Here is an 18010-nt window from a genome sequence, read left to right on the forward strand (position 1 = left end):
TTAACGTGGAGTTTGCGCAACAAAATTCTGTGATCAGCACGGTCGAAAAATTTACAGAAGTCTGTGCTAATAGCATCATTTTTTCCCGTTTTTTATGCCTTTGTACACAATTTGAATATATGTCGGTAACTTAACTATGGTTGAACAGTTTTTTCGGAATCCGCGCTAGGATACGTGAAGTGTGTTTTGAAAATATTTTAGAACCTTTTGAAAACTATTCTTTCCAGAATTTTCGAGATAACTGAAAGCAGTGAAACGGGTTGGTAACTTTCGGTATCACTTTTTCTGGCTAATGAAGAACTATAATCCGTAATTTTAAATTCCGAAAAACCCTACACATTTGAGGAAATTCTCTGTAGACTTTTCCGCTGATAAAATTTGCTCAAAATGGATTCATCTTTTTCAGCAAGTTCTTTTGTTTTTCATTTAAAATTTTATTTTAATGTGAAATAATATTTACATATCTAACGTTGATTGACTAATCCAAGATGGTAAAGAGGTTTTTTTGTTTGGTTCTTTGAGGTATAGTTTAGGCATAAGGTAATAATCAATCATCTGTACCAATATTCAACAATGAAAATTGGATTTGACCAGAAAAAAAAGTGAAGCGGTTTCTCAAAAATTAGCTGATTGAATATTTTGTAATCTCTTTTGCAAAAAGCAGTAGTGTTCATTGACACTAAAGCTATGGTTCTAGAATCAAAACCATTTGGCTAAAAAAAAAATTAAAAATAATTTACAGGTTAGCTTGAAATTAGCAACAAAACGTAAATGTAAAAACAAAATGTTTAAACTCTCAGAAAATGTGACTAAATGAATGAAATTCTTTTGTACTATTTGTTACATAATTTAGTAAAAACTAGGTAGTTTTGATCGGTTAAGTTTTTTAAGTATTGAAATAATGACGTGTGTGACCCTTTTTATGATCTTTGATTGTTTTGTACAGATAGTTTAGATTTTCAAAACCTGAAGATGCAGAAAAAATTGCGCAACAGTTTGTTTCAAATTACAATTCTAACGCATTCTCAAATTATTTATATGCTACAAATTTTAAATTTTAAAATGCTACGGCGCTGAGCCAATTCTCAATTACAGTCTTTGCTACAAGGAGACTTTATTAAAATTTCATTTTTTTTGTTTTTCTTCAGTTGAAAAGTCATACAATTTATGTTTTTTTTTACCGTTTTAGATGTTAAATGGTCTTTAATGTAGCCACTGCCGAAAATGTCGGCTATCGGCTAAACCCGAACACCAAGAACCCACAGAATAACCTCGCAAGCCTACTCTGCAGGGCGCGTCTGGAATTAAAACGCCAACTGGAGGTGTGGCACGACATCATCAATAATTCTATCAACAGCCACCCCACGAACAGTTACAGAGCTCGCACTGCAGAGGAATTGGCAGAAATCCTGAAGACACTGACAACTATTAGCGCAAATATGTACTATCAGAGAAACGGTACAGCAGATATCGGGAACCAGCTGATCAGCTCGGCTATTTTTGTCATTCCTTTTACGAGGTGACTCATTTCAAAGAGGAAGAGAATATCCAGCACTGCATCAGGAAGTTCAGCTGGAGCTAGAGTTGTTGCAGATTGTAATCGAACAGCAAGACAATCTGCCAGCTGTTTTGTCGAAGATTCCTTCAAACAAAAAAAATCACAAACGAGAAGGAGGGCGACGAAAGTAAGACTGGTTGACAGAGGCGAGGAAACTATTGGGCCGACGGTTGGGATTGGTCCGTGATTATGCGTCCATACATGTTAAATTTATCAACAGCCACCAACGTGTTAAATTTCTGAGTTTTCGTCTAGAAAAAGACATTGTACTTGATTTCTTGAGGTTCTGGGTACCGGAAAATGGGGTGTTTTTGAACCAAGTGGTTCACAATTTTAAGACAAAACGTCTAAGAACGGATTTCAACAAGGCAAACACTGAAAAGAAAAACGTCGAGGGCAAACTATAAGGGAGAGAGGCGCAGAAAAGAGGATTGATGATGAGAATTTTTGGCCTTCAGTAATAAAATACTTATGTCTAAGGGGACAAAAACAAACAACAACAGTTAAAGAGGCCCATCAAAAAAAACTAATCAAGCTATCAGAAGAGCAAGATCGACCTCTAGTGAAGCAAGGTGAGGGTTCGGTCAAAGGTCTGGATGACGTTGAATTACCGAATTTTGTACAACAAAAGTTGACCATAGGGCCGAAACATCCTGTCAGGGATAAGTTTAATGAGACACTTTTTCTCGCCGATATTGACCATTTTCTTTCTGATCTCAGAAAACATAAAGTCCCTGGGGGGCCCTTTTGAGGACGAAGCGGTGGCAAAAGCCTAAGCTAAAAGGGTAGAAAAAAACACCATCTGACAAGGGCGTTGAGAATGCCCGAAAGTATCTGAAGAGTAATGGATTAGTTGCGGTACCGTATGACAAGGGTGGTGATGGTTTTGTGTAATGAGGAAGGATACATACCAGAAAAAGTTATTTGATTTATTAGAATCAAATAATTTCAGCAAAAGCAAATGAACAAGTGACTCGATTGTTATGACGATAGAAAAAAATCAATTAGGAACTGTTGGCTATGAGGGAAAAAGACGAAACAAGTAAGAATCTCTACACAATGTTGATATCGGGTTGGCAAAGTTGCATAAAGGGAATACTCTATTGAGACGGGTCCTATCATAACCTGATTGCTCTTATTAATACCTGAACAACGTTCTTGAAAAATTTTTGAATTAAACCGAGGGCGCAAAATCGAAACCAACTCAGAAGGGAGACAAATCTCAGAGGGCCTCAGTCTTGAGCCCATTGAAATGTGATATCTCTGGTTGCAAAGAGTTTGTACACAAATGTTTCACTCAAAGAAGCAATAGACATATATCTGATAAAACTGTATGAGCAAGAAGAACCACCATCAATGGCTAGGAAAACCACGAAGAGACTGTTGAACATGGCAGTTAGTCAAGTCAATTTCAAGTGCAATGAAACAGGGTACATTCAGAAAGATGGTTTGGCAATGGGGCATCTCTTGCCGTTATGGTAGCAAACAATTGGCTGAAGCAGTACAAAATTGCGCTATCGAGGTTTATTCACGAAAAATTTTTGCCCGAAAAAGCTCTTAACTGAAAATGTCCCGAGTGCAATAAGAAGGTCACGTACAGATCAAAAGGTGTGGAAGGTTAATGCTATCTGAACTGAAATCATGTAAAATGCGGTGATATATCAGATCATGAGTATCGAAATATCAATGAAACTGTCTGGTACTGTAGGAAAATCTGATGAGTGAGAAAAATTTGTCAATGCTTCGAGCTAAGTTTTTTCCTGCGTTACCTTGACGATAGAGTGAGAAGAGTGAAGGGTGATCCCGAGGAGATGCTACGGGCAGCACACTTACTATCCAAATTTATAGTTCACATTAAAAACACCAAACACATCTCGGAAATTGGCTTGTTTGGATTTACAACTTAGTATTGACAAAAACAGGAAAATTAGCTGTGGATGGCATCAAAACCCAAGAGATACAGGTACCATACTAAATTTTAGAACTTGCGCCCCCTTGCGTACAAGAGAAGTGTGATTGAAGGAACTGTTCACCGGGTCTTTCGTAGTACGTCTACATGGGAAGGTTATTATAAAGCTACGGAAATCAAACGTAAAAATGGTTGGTTAACCAATATCCGGAAAGTTGGTCGTCGCCGGTTGCATCGCAAGCCCTTGAAAAGATCATCGGGGGAGGGCAAAAACAAAAAGAAGACGGCTGAGGAAAGGAAGCTCTTTGGTTATAGCAGCGGTTCACCACCCATCTTAGGGGTCCAATATCAAGGGAATCACATTCATACAGTAGCAAAAAAAGTGCGCGATACAACCAAAGCATATTGATGAGGAAAACAAAAGTTTTAATGCCCTCTTTAAAATCCTCCTTTTCCAGTGAACTGAAATCAAAAGTAGTGTAAAAAACTTGCTTTAATGTTCTGCATGCATATCCATCCATGCTGGCCAAACAGTCCGAGATCTCATCAAAAGGTTTGGAGAACACCGATAAGAGAATACACCAGATGGACAGCATATAAGGCAGTGTGGTAGTGATAGTGGTAAGTCGGAGTTTAATTGGAAGATCATTGAACAGGCATCCAGCAGCATTAAGTTACTTACATTAGCGGCACTGCACTTTAGGAAAGACAGACCGGCAACTAACACGTGCGACGGGTTTAGTTGACACTAAGGCTATAGTTTCAGAATCGAAATTTTTTGGCTGAAATAAAAAAAAATTTGAAGAAACTTAAAAGTTAGCATGGAATTAGCAACAAAACGAAAAAATAAAACAAAAAAAAACTCTCTGAAATTTGTGACGAAATGAATGAAATTGTTACATAATGGTTGTTACAAGATTTTAGAAAAAATTGTGAAGTTGTGATTGGTTTAACTTTTTAAGTGTTTGAAATAATGACGCGTATGAAGCTTTTTATGATCTTTGATCATTTTGCACAGATAGTTTAGTTTTCAAAACCTGAAGATGCTGAACATTGTGCTAAAATTTTTGTTGGAATTTACAATTTGAACGCATTACTATTTGCTATAGCTGACTGTATAATGAATTGACAATTTCCTGAATTTTTTTGATCTTCAAGTTTTTGAACATCAGTTACTTGATTGTTTTCGGTGAGTGATTACTTGAATGACCAAAAGTCAAATCAGGTATACCTGTAGCTGGGGTGTCGAAATTGACTTTCTGTATCAGATTTTTTTTCTCAACGCAAGTTAAAAAATTTGTCTCAACTGGATTTTGAGAAAGGACACTACACCAGTTAATCGTTGAAAAATTGGAATCTCCGTATACAATTAATCCATCACACTTGGATTTCAGTTTTGAAAATGCTAAAAGCATCTGATTTAGTTCATCATAGTTCAGAGTGTATTTAATATTTGCAGGGGGTACATAACAACCCTAGTCGATCAAGGGAGGTTATCTTGCAAGATCTTGCAAGAATATTGCAAGATTCTTTTAAAGAAGATGCATCTCTTTAAAAGATCTTGCAAGATCCTTGCAAGATCTTGCAAGATAAACTCCTCAAAAGATAACCTTTTTTTTCAAGATCTTTAAAGATACAGTTTTTTTTGGGCAATCACAGCTTTACACGCGAAGAAAACCAAGTAGCGTTCGTGGAAGGAAGCAATCTTAGCTACGCATACATACACACAGCCCCAAAAAAGCTTTTTTTTTAAAAACTTTTTTGTGATAGGCGGCTATCCTCAAGTTTTGATCGGTTACTTATACCCTAATCTCTTAAAATAGGAAAAACACAATTTAGATCAATTGAGAACATAAATTTAAAGAAATAAATACAAGCAAAGATTAAGCCATGTGACAATCGACCAGAATGGTCAAAATGCAATCTCGGCGGAATTCGAATTTTTAGCAGCGAGCCTTCCGGATTGGTGATTATTGAGAATTAAGAGCGTTATTTGGACGATTGAACAAAACGTGAAGGTTAAAGGATTCGGAAATTGCTATTTTTTTTTTTAAATTTTCGAAGTGATTACCTAACATTTCTGAGAAACGTCAGGAACGGCCATTTTGGCAGAAAAGCTAGAAAACAACACAACAACATTAGTTGCGCGGACGATAACTACGAGAATCGTGATCAAAAAACAACAGCAGATTACAAGAATACCAGAGAAGGTTCCGAGTTGCAACTATTGTGTCGCCACAATAGTTGCAAGGCCGTTGCGGACAGCGGTGAAGGGTGGAGGACAGCCTTCCGGATTAAGAAGAAATCAAGATTAACGAGCTTGATTCAGTGGATTCGGGAATCCGGAGGGGTTTCGGAACTGAGACTTTTATTCTTTTATGTGATTTTTTGGCTTCTTGTCATGTCCTGAATTGAATTTAATTAACAACTGGATTCATTTTGATAAGGATGAGAAGCTAGGAGTTGGGGGAAAGGGTTGATCCATCTTCGATGGAGATGATGATTTTTATCTACTGAACAAAAACAATAGTTATATAATAAATAGTAGTAGCCCTGTTTTTAGGAGTGACTTCGTGGTCTGGGGATACTGAGACCCAGCCATGAGCTCACTATTTCTGCATGTAATTAAGTTAATTTGGGTGTTTTGACCGAAGCCGAAGGCAGTAACGTTTTTTGTCGACCCGATGTTAGAAAAGACCACCGAAAGTACTGGCTTGGTAGAGACGGTGAAAAGCATATAAAGCTCTGTTTAGACGTTAGCCAGTCGTCTTAGGACTTAGTTTTATTTTCCGTCGATATGTATCTTCCGGGCGAATGTTACATAGATGTTTTTATGGCGCTCCTGGGTGTTATTTTTTTTTAACATCTTGACCGGCAGAACCGTTAACGAGCACTCCGCGCCGAGCGGATGCTCACATTAACGCCCTTAATAGGCCTAAACCGCCGGGGCGGAAGGGTAGTTCGGAACGCGGAAGCCTTCCGGATTACCGTGAATAGCTTTTTAACTTAATTAAGACCGAAAATTCACGAACCAGGAAGGGTGGGGGGATCGGCCATTCCCTCGTTCCCTGAGAGGTTTGTGACCAAAAACACTTAAAGATATATATAAAACCAAACAAAAAGTAGTATAGTACCCAAGAAAAACAAAAAACATCAAAAAATAACCGAAAAAAAAACAAAAACAGTAAAAAAGTAAAAAATCAGTAGAAATCATCCCCCCAGAAGGATGTGATCCGACTCCCCCGTTGTTGTTGATAGATATATTGTTGTTACAGGCATTTATATCAGTCAGGATCGTTACGATCAATTTTGTAGCCTGTTTGTGAGGCTTGTACTGTAGGGTTATTTGAGCATTTAAGCACGTTAATGATAAATTGCGCTCAATCCGGAAGGGTCAGCTGATTTGCGCTCAATTCGGAAGGGTCTTGGGAGAAGACTGATCCGGCAAGCAGTACAGGGAGCAACAAGAAGGCGCTCAACGACAACAACAATCGACTGTTGGGTATCGTTTACAAGTTTTGTATCCCTTTTGGTACAAAAAGTAAGATAGTAATCTGTGGGGGGCTCGACAGTGCTGCACTGTAGTGACCCTTCACCGAACTGCGAATATCCGAGTTAAGCACCTTAAAGCGGATATTAAACAAACCCGGAGGGGTATAGTATTACTATTATTATTACTTATATAGCCTATATTAATAGTCTTATATCGTTTTTCAGTGAAAAACAACGAAAACAGACCGGTTTTTAGGGTCAAAATAGTGATATTTTGATCCCCCCACAAGTCGCGATTTTTGAGATATCGATTTTTTTTGAAACGGAGAAAAGCGCTAAAGTAGTGTGTTACATCGTAATTGCACTACCATAATAGATAGAACCGGTTAAGTTTAGTTCGGAAGTGGTTGGAACTATTTTGGAACCAAAAATCGAATTTTCGTGACTTTTGAGAAACCGGAACACTAAAAAATCAGAAATTTTTTTGAAAATTTTGAGTTAGAACAGTAAAAATAGTTGTTCGGACAACGTCCACTAGTGAATCTACAAGTTTTAAAACCCGCTACCCGAAAGCCTTCCCGGTTGCAGAGAAATCGAACTTAACGTGTTTGATTTGGTGGATTCATCAATCCGGAGGGGTACAGGTAGCATAGTTTTTTGCAAATTTTTTCAACTAAAGCGTTTTAGATCGGGTCTTTTGCATTGAACTAGAAGAGTATAGGCCTTCTGAGCTCGGATCAATAATTTTTAGGTCGAAAGGACCAGATTTGCGGAAAAAGTTAGGCGGAACCTATAAGAGAGAAATTTCTTGACTTTAGAAAAAAGACGTTTTGGTTAATAACTTTGGAACTACTGGGCATATCGAGTTGATCTTGGTACCAATAGATCAGGAATTAGCTGAGCTTACTGATAGAGACAAAAGTTTTGCAAAAAAGTAAGCGTGAAAATTTTTTGAGATTGTTTTTAGCAAATTCCTCAATTTGGAAGGGTACACCCTTCACGTTTTATAATATTTTTTTAGAAAAGCCCTTATACCCCTACCAAAAGGTAATAGCGGTTAAATAAAGTAACTTTAAGCTGTTCTAGACGAAAAGTGAAGGCTAAAGGCACAGCAAAACCTTAATCGAGCCGAAGTTAGGCAAGCGACAAGACCCTTCACCGTTAGTGTGAATTGTAAAATAAGAGGCTTAACTTCAATCCGGAAGGGTCTAGGAAAGTAGTACATACCCTTCCTAGTTAATTGAAAAAGCAAAATTGCATCGGAGAACGTATCCGGAGGGGTATAGGTTGAAAGAAGGAAATCTCCGAAAAGCTACTTTTGCGAAACCGGAGGGCTCCCAATCCGGAGGGGTCAAAATTTTTTCAAGTTTGGAGGGGTCCGAATCCGGAGGGGTCTGATAGTTGCTAATTTGGAGGGGTCCAAATCCGGAGGGGTCTTGTGTTAACTAACTCGGAGGGGTCCCAATCCGGAAGGGTCTAGATTTTGTTAGTCCGGAAGGGTCCTATTTGTGCCAATCCGGAGGGGTATTATTTTATTAAAGAACTTAGGTAGGCGAAAGAAAGACTAAAGTGAGAGGTATTAGGTTATTAGCACACAGGCTAGGTATCAGTGACTGCACTGGTAACTTGCCTTTCAATAAGAACCAGACCAAAACAAAACAGGTCCGAACTCGGATATTCGCGACACTAAGTCTATATTAAAAAGAGCGTGACTCATTGGTGTGAATTGCAACATAATACGTTTTTGTGAAAAGTGACTGCCCTGAGGGTTTTAGTAGGTCTAACTCGAGCAGTCCGAAGGCAGATAGGTAACACAGTACTGGGTGGGTGCAATAGACGCCCACTTGAGAAAATTACTGCCTTCAAAGTTTTGTCTGATTGTCTAAAAGACAAGTTCGACTATTGTACTACGACAGACTAAAAGTACACTACACATACGTTTTTTTCATAGAGGCATTAATATTCTGTCATTCATTATATATTTTTTTTGTTTTTGATTTTAAATCAACGTAAACTGTGCTTGATTGGGTAGTGAGTACACTATCTTTTAAATTGACTGATAACATCATATTGTGCTAGTTTTCAAATCTTACGACCGATATTCGGTTAGTGTGAATACATTTTATACAAACTGTACTCTGATAACATACAGGGATTCGTGGTCACTTTTTAATAGAATCTTGTGAAACTTATTGTGTTGTGTCATTATTTTGTTAATAAAATTATAAGGTCACTAGCAATCGAGTTAAAGTGTATAGGCATTAAGAAGTGACAAATAGAGAATGAGTCTAGACAAGTCAAGGATACCAAAACGAGGTAATAGCTCTAGGAAATTCATACCTGAAAAGCAAAGAAAAACGATGACCGATCCTTTTGTGGATTGGATCAAGCAATCCCGGTCCGACAAAGGGGAGACGGTTTCAGGCAGAATGGTTGAAACGAGAAGTCAGAAGACCTCAGAAGAGCGTGAAGAACTGTTAGAAGTGGAGGTCAACAGAGACCATGTCATGAACGGCAACCAGGAAGTACATGGACTGGAAGGGAGAGGCAGAAGGCTGGCGAGTGAGTCTACTCCGGTAGAACAAGGCCATGATTTTGCCACTTCCACCGGGACACTGGATCGTGAAGAGATGTCGGAACTGTCCGACATCTCAACTGAAATAGCGGCAACGAGAAGATCTCCGACAGACAACACTATGATAGCAGGCGGAACTGGGAAACAAACAACGTCATCATCGTTCTCAGAAAGAATGAAGAACACCTTCGGAAACATCTTTCCAATCACCATGGGAGGAGGCGCAGGAAACGAACGTCAATCCCAGGAGGAAGAGGATGAAGAGGAGCAAGGGGTCTTTGGATCTCAAGTCAGCCTCGATAGTTCGATCCAGGAGAATGAGGCATACGTCGGAAGAGAGACTGGGACCATGGACAAATTTGGTGTAGTGACAACGATAAGCAAAGAGGCAAACACACCGGGCCAGTCAAAAGACTTCGCGATTATGACAAGTTCAGAGCCACAAACTGGAGAGAGTAGAACCAGAGGGCTAGGCAACGCGTTAGCGAATCCTGAAATAGATAAGGAAAAGACGTCGAGACAGAGAGTCAAGGCCTGGATCTCGACCAGCACGAAACTACCTGGGACCGACAGGGTTGCACCGCCACTAGTAACGCCACTCGTGAATAACGGGGCAGCACTAGAAGAAGCCTTAAACAACATAGTGGACAGTTTAGGAGAACAAAATGAACAGATGTCAATAAGGATGAGTGAACTAAAAAGAGCAGTTCACATTGAAAGAGAAAGTCTGCGGGAAGAAATAAACCGCGTTAGACAAGAAGTTGGCAGGAGCGAAAAACGCTTGAAAGAAAGAACGGATGAGCATATGGCGAAGAACTTGTCGCGAATGACAAGAGAGGCGGAACAGCGAGAGTTACGCTTAAGAGACGACATGGAGAGGTTAAGAATTCAGCAAGAGCAGTCTCTTGGGACTCTTGACACAAAGATAGACGCGATGATGGAGAGGCGAACTCAGGCTATCATGGATAGGTTGGACGGGCTACTAAGCAACAAGAGTGGACCAAAAGAAGGAGAACCGAACTCGGAAGGTCCCAGTAGGGAACCGAGGGTGAACTTCAATGAACATCAAAAGAGGAAGACGTATGGATCCACTAGAGGCAGGGGTAGTTCATCAGGCTATGCCACAAGGGGTAATGGAACATGGGGCCCGAACAGTAGAGCAAGTTCAACGGGGAACAGACAAACCTCTAACGAACGACCAACGCAAGGCACACATGCGACTGGGAGAAGTGATTCCGGCAACAGGGGGCATGCGAGCCCGAGGAGGAGTCATGTGGGCCAAGCGGGAAACACTCACGGCGATTCGGATTGCAGGGATGCACCGCATACAGAGCCTCAGACGAGGTGTGAGGACACTCAGGCGGGACACTCAAGGGATGCTACGGCAATGCTTACGGCATTTGAACCCCTAAATAGGTCTTTGGAGACATTCCTTACAAGGTTATCCAGAACCAATGAACGCAGTGAGAAGTCCAGAAGAGTCTTTAAGAAACCAAGATGCTACAAAGACGAATCTGATGGCTGTATTGATACCTGGATAGAGGTAATGAAGCTGCATTTCGAGGAAGAGGACTTGTCGGAGAGACAGGAATGCAGTGCGCTCACCAGCAACTTGGAAGGGACAGCCCTGAACTGTGTCATGGCCAAGAAGCAATATCAACGTGACACTGCTGAGAAAATCTTCGAAATCTTGTTAAACCGTTTCGGATCGGGGTTGCAGGGGCACCAGGCGATGATGCGCTTCGAGAAACGGAGGCAACGAGAAGATGAAACGATAGACAATTTTCTCGGTGATTTGGAAATGCTGGGAAGACGCAGCCAACCGGATGAGTCAAACCGAAGGATGAACCTGGCCGTAGCCTCAAAATTCATCGATGGTGTGAAGAATGATGAACTTCGTACGATGCTAGCAACGCATTACACACCACTATCAACCAATGCGCCAACACCGGAGGAGTTGAGGCTCAAGTCAAAAGAGTATCTTTTGTTGAAACCTCCTTCGAGATCTGGATACTACAAGAACAATTATGGCAATTTTAACAACGGACCAGCAAACCAAGGGAACAATTGGTACAAACCGAGGGATGATATGGACAAGAGACGCTCTTGTGCCAATTGCAGCTCAACGGACCATCATGTGTCAGCATGCCCAGCTTACAAACAAGGCATGAAAGCAATAGGCTTTAGCCTCGAGGACGAAGATGCGCCAGAATTGGACCATGAGGATTTCATGAGAGGAGTAATTGCGAAATTCGGCCCGAGGTGTTTCTTTTGCAACTTGGAAGGTCATTTTAAATCAGATTGTCCGCAATTCTGGGATGCAGTGGCAGACGTCAAGCATCCAAGACATGAAGAAGCTTTGTCATGAGTGAAAGCCAGCAAGGCTCGACTTTTGAGTGAAGCAGAGGCACGCAGAAAGGATAAACCTCAAGAGCTGGCGGCAAAGAAAATGCAAGCGGTAACAGAGGAGACACGTGAGCCGGAACCAGCAACTGCGGCTGATGACTTTAAGATCGATTATAAGGCAGCCGCGAGGGATGCTCTAAATAGAGTGCAGCAGGAACTGGTGACGAAAGAGATCGAGCAAAAGTGAAACTTGAACTGGAAAATGAGAAACTTCAGGAGCAACTGAATACCTTCGAAGCAACGGAGTTCGAAGAAACGAAAGCACCAAGCAGTTTGAGCATGAAACTTAATGTGATCTCCGGTCAGAGGTTCGGCATGGTGCCGCAAGGAAGCAAGATACAGTCGATAATCTCAGTGGCTGGACACCAGGTAATAAGAAATCAGAGTGAACCATCCGAGCTCACTTTGATGCATTTGGACACATATGCAGATTATCTGAGGCAGGTGGAGCCACGAACCGAGTCGAGAGCCGTGCGAGCACCACTAACGACGGGTGGCCCTCGCATGAAGAAACTTCATGGACGCTACCTAGAGGTGTATGGGCCGTATCAAGTGATGCTGAACGTGGATGGAATCAGTATCTACACCAGGACTTATGTAACAACAGATGATGACCAAATGGGGCAGATCTATTTGGGTGAGGAGGAACTCAAAGTCCGCAGGATAGGCCATGACGCCATGATGGAACAAGACGCAGTACTCATTGGTTATGAAGCAGATGTGACCGCACATCTGCTCGACACCAACGGAACAAAAATCGGAGTCACAGGGCTTCTAGACACAGGAGCGGTAGTGAGTGTGATGCCGATAAAAACTTGGGAAAGAATGGGCTTCACACGGGAAGATCTAATTCCAACGAATCTCCGACTGGCCGCCGCCAATCGAGGAGCTATCTACGTAGCCGGAAGAACACCAATAACGGTCCTCCACATGGGAGGACGGGATCTTTGGATGAGCTTCCTGGTGGTAGAGAATCTGGACGACGCCGACCAATTCATCTTGGGCAGAGATTTTGTCAGGAATTTGACGTGATGATTGACTTGAACAACGGTCTGATACGGATTAGAAATCCGGACCGAAAGTATGTTAAGAGACCAATTAATAGGATAATAACAGAGGAAAACAAGGTACCAATTTTTTTGGATAGAAAAGTAAAATTACAACCAGGACAAGCTGTGGTAGCAATTTTTAGAATGAGAAATTTGAATTCGTTAAGTGATAGTAAACAGGTTTGCTTAGTACCGAATCCAAATTGTCAGAGTTCGGTGATTTTAGGCCGGAGCTTCTCGGTAACGCGAAACGGACTGTGTGTCAGTGTGTTGTTGAACACACTGGACACCACGGTTTCAATCCAGCGTGGAAAGAAGCTTGGCTACGCTTTGCCGATGAGGACCGACTATGAGGAGACACAAAACTTGAAGAAATATAGTGTAAAAGACTGTCCTTATCATGCCAAAAAAGATAAAATTTTAAAGAGGATTAATGAATTAAAATCTATTCATAGGTTGTTTTCAATGAAATCCGAAACGGACGACGGCTTATCAAGCTGCTCGAATTTTCCGGAACGCCCCTCGTCATTTGAAATAGAATCTGACAAACCGGTTTTGCCAGAGATAGAACATTTAAAAGGGAAAATAGGTGAGGGAGATTTCGAAAAATTGCGGGACCTCCTAAATCGGAACGCAGATGTATTTTCAAAACATAAGGCGGATATCGGTTGCTGTAATTTCGTCGAACACGAAATCGAACTAGAAGAAGGCGCCGTTCCCCATAGGGAAGGCGCAAGACGAATGACGCCTCACAAATCGGAAGCGTGGCGAGCGGAAATAGAAATGTTGCTTGAATACGACATGATAGAACCCTCGAAATCGCCATGGGCTTGCGGGGTAGTAATGGCGAAAAAGAAAGGGGGGCAGCTTAGATTTTGTTGCGACTTTCGTTACTTGAACGCGGTAATGATAAAAGATGCGTACCCGATACCGCGAATAGACGATAGCCTATCTAAGCTTGGTGATGCCAAGTTCTTCACCACATTGGACTGAGGTTCTGCCTTCTGGCAGGTCCCTCTGCGGAAGAAGGACAGAGAGAAAACCGGATTCGCGTGCGAATTGGGATTGTACCAGTGGAAGAGGATGCCCTTCGGCTTGTGCAATGCAACGGCCACTTTTCAAAGACTGATGGCTCAGGCTTTAACGAGAGTGACCAAGAAGTACGGGAACCTCGTGATGTGTTACGTGGATGACGTGGTCATAGCGACACCTACCCTGGAAGACCACATTGATAGGCTCGATGAGGTCTTTGGATGCATGAAAAGAGCTGGATTGAAGTGCAAACCATCGAAATGTGAAATCCTTAGGGATTCGATTAAGTACCTAGGAAGAATGGTGGATAGGCATGGTGTCAGGCCGGACCCGGAAGCAGTGGAAGCAGTGTTGACATGGAAGGCCCCCAGAACGGACACACAGCTGCTGAGCTTCCTAGGGTTTGCCAATTACTACCGAGAATTCATAAAAGGATACGCGGACAAGGTGTATCCGATGCAGAAGCTGATGCGCAACAAGGGGAAGAAGTTCGAATGGAACGATGAGGCACAGGTTGCTTTCGAGAACATAAAGCGGGAACTGTGCGTGCGAAGCGCCAGTGCTGGGCATGCCTACAGAAAAGGGCATATACGTTCTCGACACAGACGCATCGGTGTTAGCCATCTCAGGAATCTTGCATCAAGAGCAAGAATGGAACGGAAGAACAGTTCTCCGTCCCATTGCATACGGCAGCAAGGTCTTGAGTGACACAGAGATGAAATATGGCGCACCAAAAGCAGAAATGTTTGCAGTAGTCACCTTCGTGGAAAAGTACCGTGCATACTTGGGGAGCGCTCCCTTCAAGTTACGCGTGGACAACAGAGCGTTATCCTGGTTGAAAACCTACTCGATGGATCAGAGTTATATTGGTAGATGGATAGTCAGATTGGATGGCTACCATATGATAATCGAACATAGGATGCGTGATAAACACCATAATGCTGACAGCCTCAGCAAGAAAACTGAGTTTTATGAAAGATTGGAACAGAAGCAGGCCAATCAGGCGGAAATAAAGGTGGGATTCTCGTTTCTGGACAAAGAAACTTATGAAGCGCTTCCCTTAACGAGATGGTTGGATAAGTCTGGACATCCAATTCCAGGGCATCCTGAGTTACCTGTAGAGAAAGCAGCCGAGATAAAGATCCTATCCAAGGAGGACCCAGTCCCCTCGGATCTGTTGCTGCGCTCGAACCTGGTCCAGCAAGAACTCTCTCGCATGAACATAAACAGCCTCTCATTATTGGATAGAACGGTGCAAGTCACACCGCAAGTGATGCGGATGCTGGGTGGATTGTTAGAAAGAGAAGTGACCAGAGATGACCCCGAGTGGACAGCAGCAGTGGTATTGCTAACAGTTAGTGAGAAGGTGAAGATCATGCCGTCCAGACGACAGCACGAAGAGAATGAGAGGGATTGTAGGACAATAGTTCAGCAACTAGTATCCACAATACCCCAAGAGATTTTAACCAGTACTTCCTACGGACAGAGAGAACAGGGGAGCAGCAAGCGAAAGAAAACCGTCACCTTTGTGGACCAGGATAAGGAAGGTAAGAAGGTAGAACAAAATCTGCTGCAAAACTATTTGTCCGGGGAGACGAATGATGAAAAGAACCAGCGATCAAACGATCAACACCCGGGACAAGAAAATTTGTCCGGGAGTCTGAGATAGACGAGAAAATTCCTGATGAGAAACAGGACCTAGAGAACAAGGTTTTGTCCGGGGAGTTCAGATGGATGCGAAGAAGGCACAGACATGATCTGGAGGAGCGCGCAGTCTCCAGCACAACCTCTTCAACGGATGATGATTCCCGAAACTCAGGAATGGACACCTATTCAGACAGGGACTCGAGTTCGGGATCAGAACTGTCAGAACTAGCGATACACACGCTACTAGTAGAAACTCGGGCAAGGGACCTGGACAGAGAAGTGTACCAGGATCCTGACAGTGATCGCTACCTAATACCAAGCGAAAGAGTCTTTGACAACGCAGCGGATGACTTGGAGACGATAGCGGTATCGAAACGTTCGATAAGCCTGTTGCCGCAGAAAGAGGTAGTCAGGACTGATCTTCAGCCGTTTAAACAAGAAACACAGCCGTTGGCGAAAGTTTGGTGCGTTAAGATGGAACCGGCCCAACGAGCTGAATAGTCAGATGAGGGTCATGAAGACGTACTTGAAGGCGAGATCAGACTCTCGGACCTTCTAAGGGCGCAGAGAAATGATCGCATGACAAGCAACCTGAAAAGGTGGATCGAGAATGGTTCTCCGGATAAAGGGGACCTCGAGGAAGATAGTTATCGCATCCTGAGACAATACTTCATGCAGAAGGAAGGGAGGTTATATTTGAACAAGGACGGGATCGTGGCTTGCAAAAGAAGAGAGGAAGACAGAGTCCTATACAAGTATAACGCGATAGTGTTACCGCAACTCTATCAGACAGAACTATTATTCAGGTCACATGATCAGATGGGCCATCAGGGGATCGACGAAGTATATCAGAGGATCCTGAAGCGCTTTGAGTGGCCTGGGATAAAAAAGGCATGCGAGAAATGGGTAACAGCATGCCTTTCATGCCAACAGGTCAAGGATCCAAGGAAGTTGCGATTTCCTTTACAATCGATCGAGTCGTCTGAATTCAACGAGGTGGTGCAAATAGATCACCAAAAGATATGCATGACAGACAATGGTTATAATCAGGTGCTGGTCATGATAGATCATTTTACGAAGTATGCAGAGGCCGTGCCCTGCATAACAGCCTCGGCGGAAGAGACATGCGACCACCTGATCAACACGTGGATAGCAAGACATGGTTGTCCGATGACGTTTCAATCGGATAATGGAACAGCTTTCGTAGGAGAGCTTACGAAAGAGCTTATGAGACGCTCACAGGTCGCTCAGGCTCACTCCGCGACATACCACCCTCAGACGAATGGCTTAGTGGAAAGACAGAATAGGACGTTAGTGTCGATGCTGAGAGTATATTGTTCCAGGTACATGACCGATTGGCACAGATACCTTCCACAGGTGATGGGAGCATATAACAGCACGCAACAATCCACCACCGGAGTCAGTCCACACATGATGCTAACTGGGCACGAAAAGTCTTTACCCTTAACCTTCTTTTACCCAGAGTATGAGGGAAACAAAACGTCCCCACAGGTCTACGTGAGGGATGTGATCAGACGCCAACAGGAGTTGAACGATTTGTGTAGACAAAATACTCAGCAGGCACAGGCAAGGCAGAGGAAAAGATTCGACAAGAAAGCAGCTGGTGCAAAGGCTTACTCGGTGGGAGACTACGTATGGGTATTCCAGAACGTTATACCACCGAAAGGGACGAAAAAGCTCCTAAAAAAGTGGAGGGGACCCTTCATAATTACTGAGGTGCACTAGGAGGGACGCTTTTATAGACTGAGTACTGGCCGAGCCGCCCACTACGAGAACATCAAGCCACACAATCCATCGACAGAAGACTGGTGTATACCTGCAGACATGGAAGAAAGGGATTATCTAATGATGGATCCTGCTTGTGAGGTCAATGAAAAGGGCACCAGGGAGAAGAACGATGGAAACGAAGTCGTAGAGGAAGGAACGGATACACCGGTGGACCTGGATCCAAACGAGCAGATCGAAGCGGACAATGAAACCTTACCCTACGCAGAGGAAGATTGGCAGGATCCCGAACAGATAGAGGTTCCCAAGAACTTGGAACCGGATCTTCCGTTCACGATACAGACTCGTCAGAAGGACGGGAAGAGACCAAGAAAGAAACTCAATCCTTACGGTGACGACTTCGTAGTGGACAGGATAGATCTAAAGAAAATAGTGGAGGAAGTAGTGGGTCTAGAGGAAATAACTGTGTCACAAGACATTGACATAGTCGATGATCACGACGATGAGTGGGTTGACGACTGGTCAAAACCCGAGGTAGAATTCGACGACGAGCAACAGCAGTCATACGAACAGGACTTGACGAACCTGCGTGTCTT

This window comes from Symsagittifera roscoffensis, chromosome 7, assembly GCF_963678635.1.
Source record: "Symsagittifera roscoffensis chromosome 7, txSymRosc1.1, whole genome shotgun sequence".
In the NCBI taxonomy this organism is placed as follows: Eukaryota; Metazoa; Xenacoelomorpha; order Acoela; family Convolutidae; genus Symsagittifera; species Symsagittifera roscoffensis.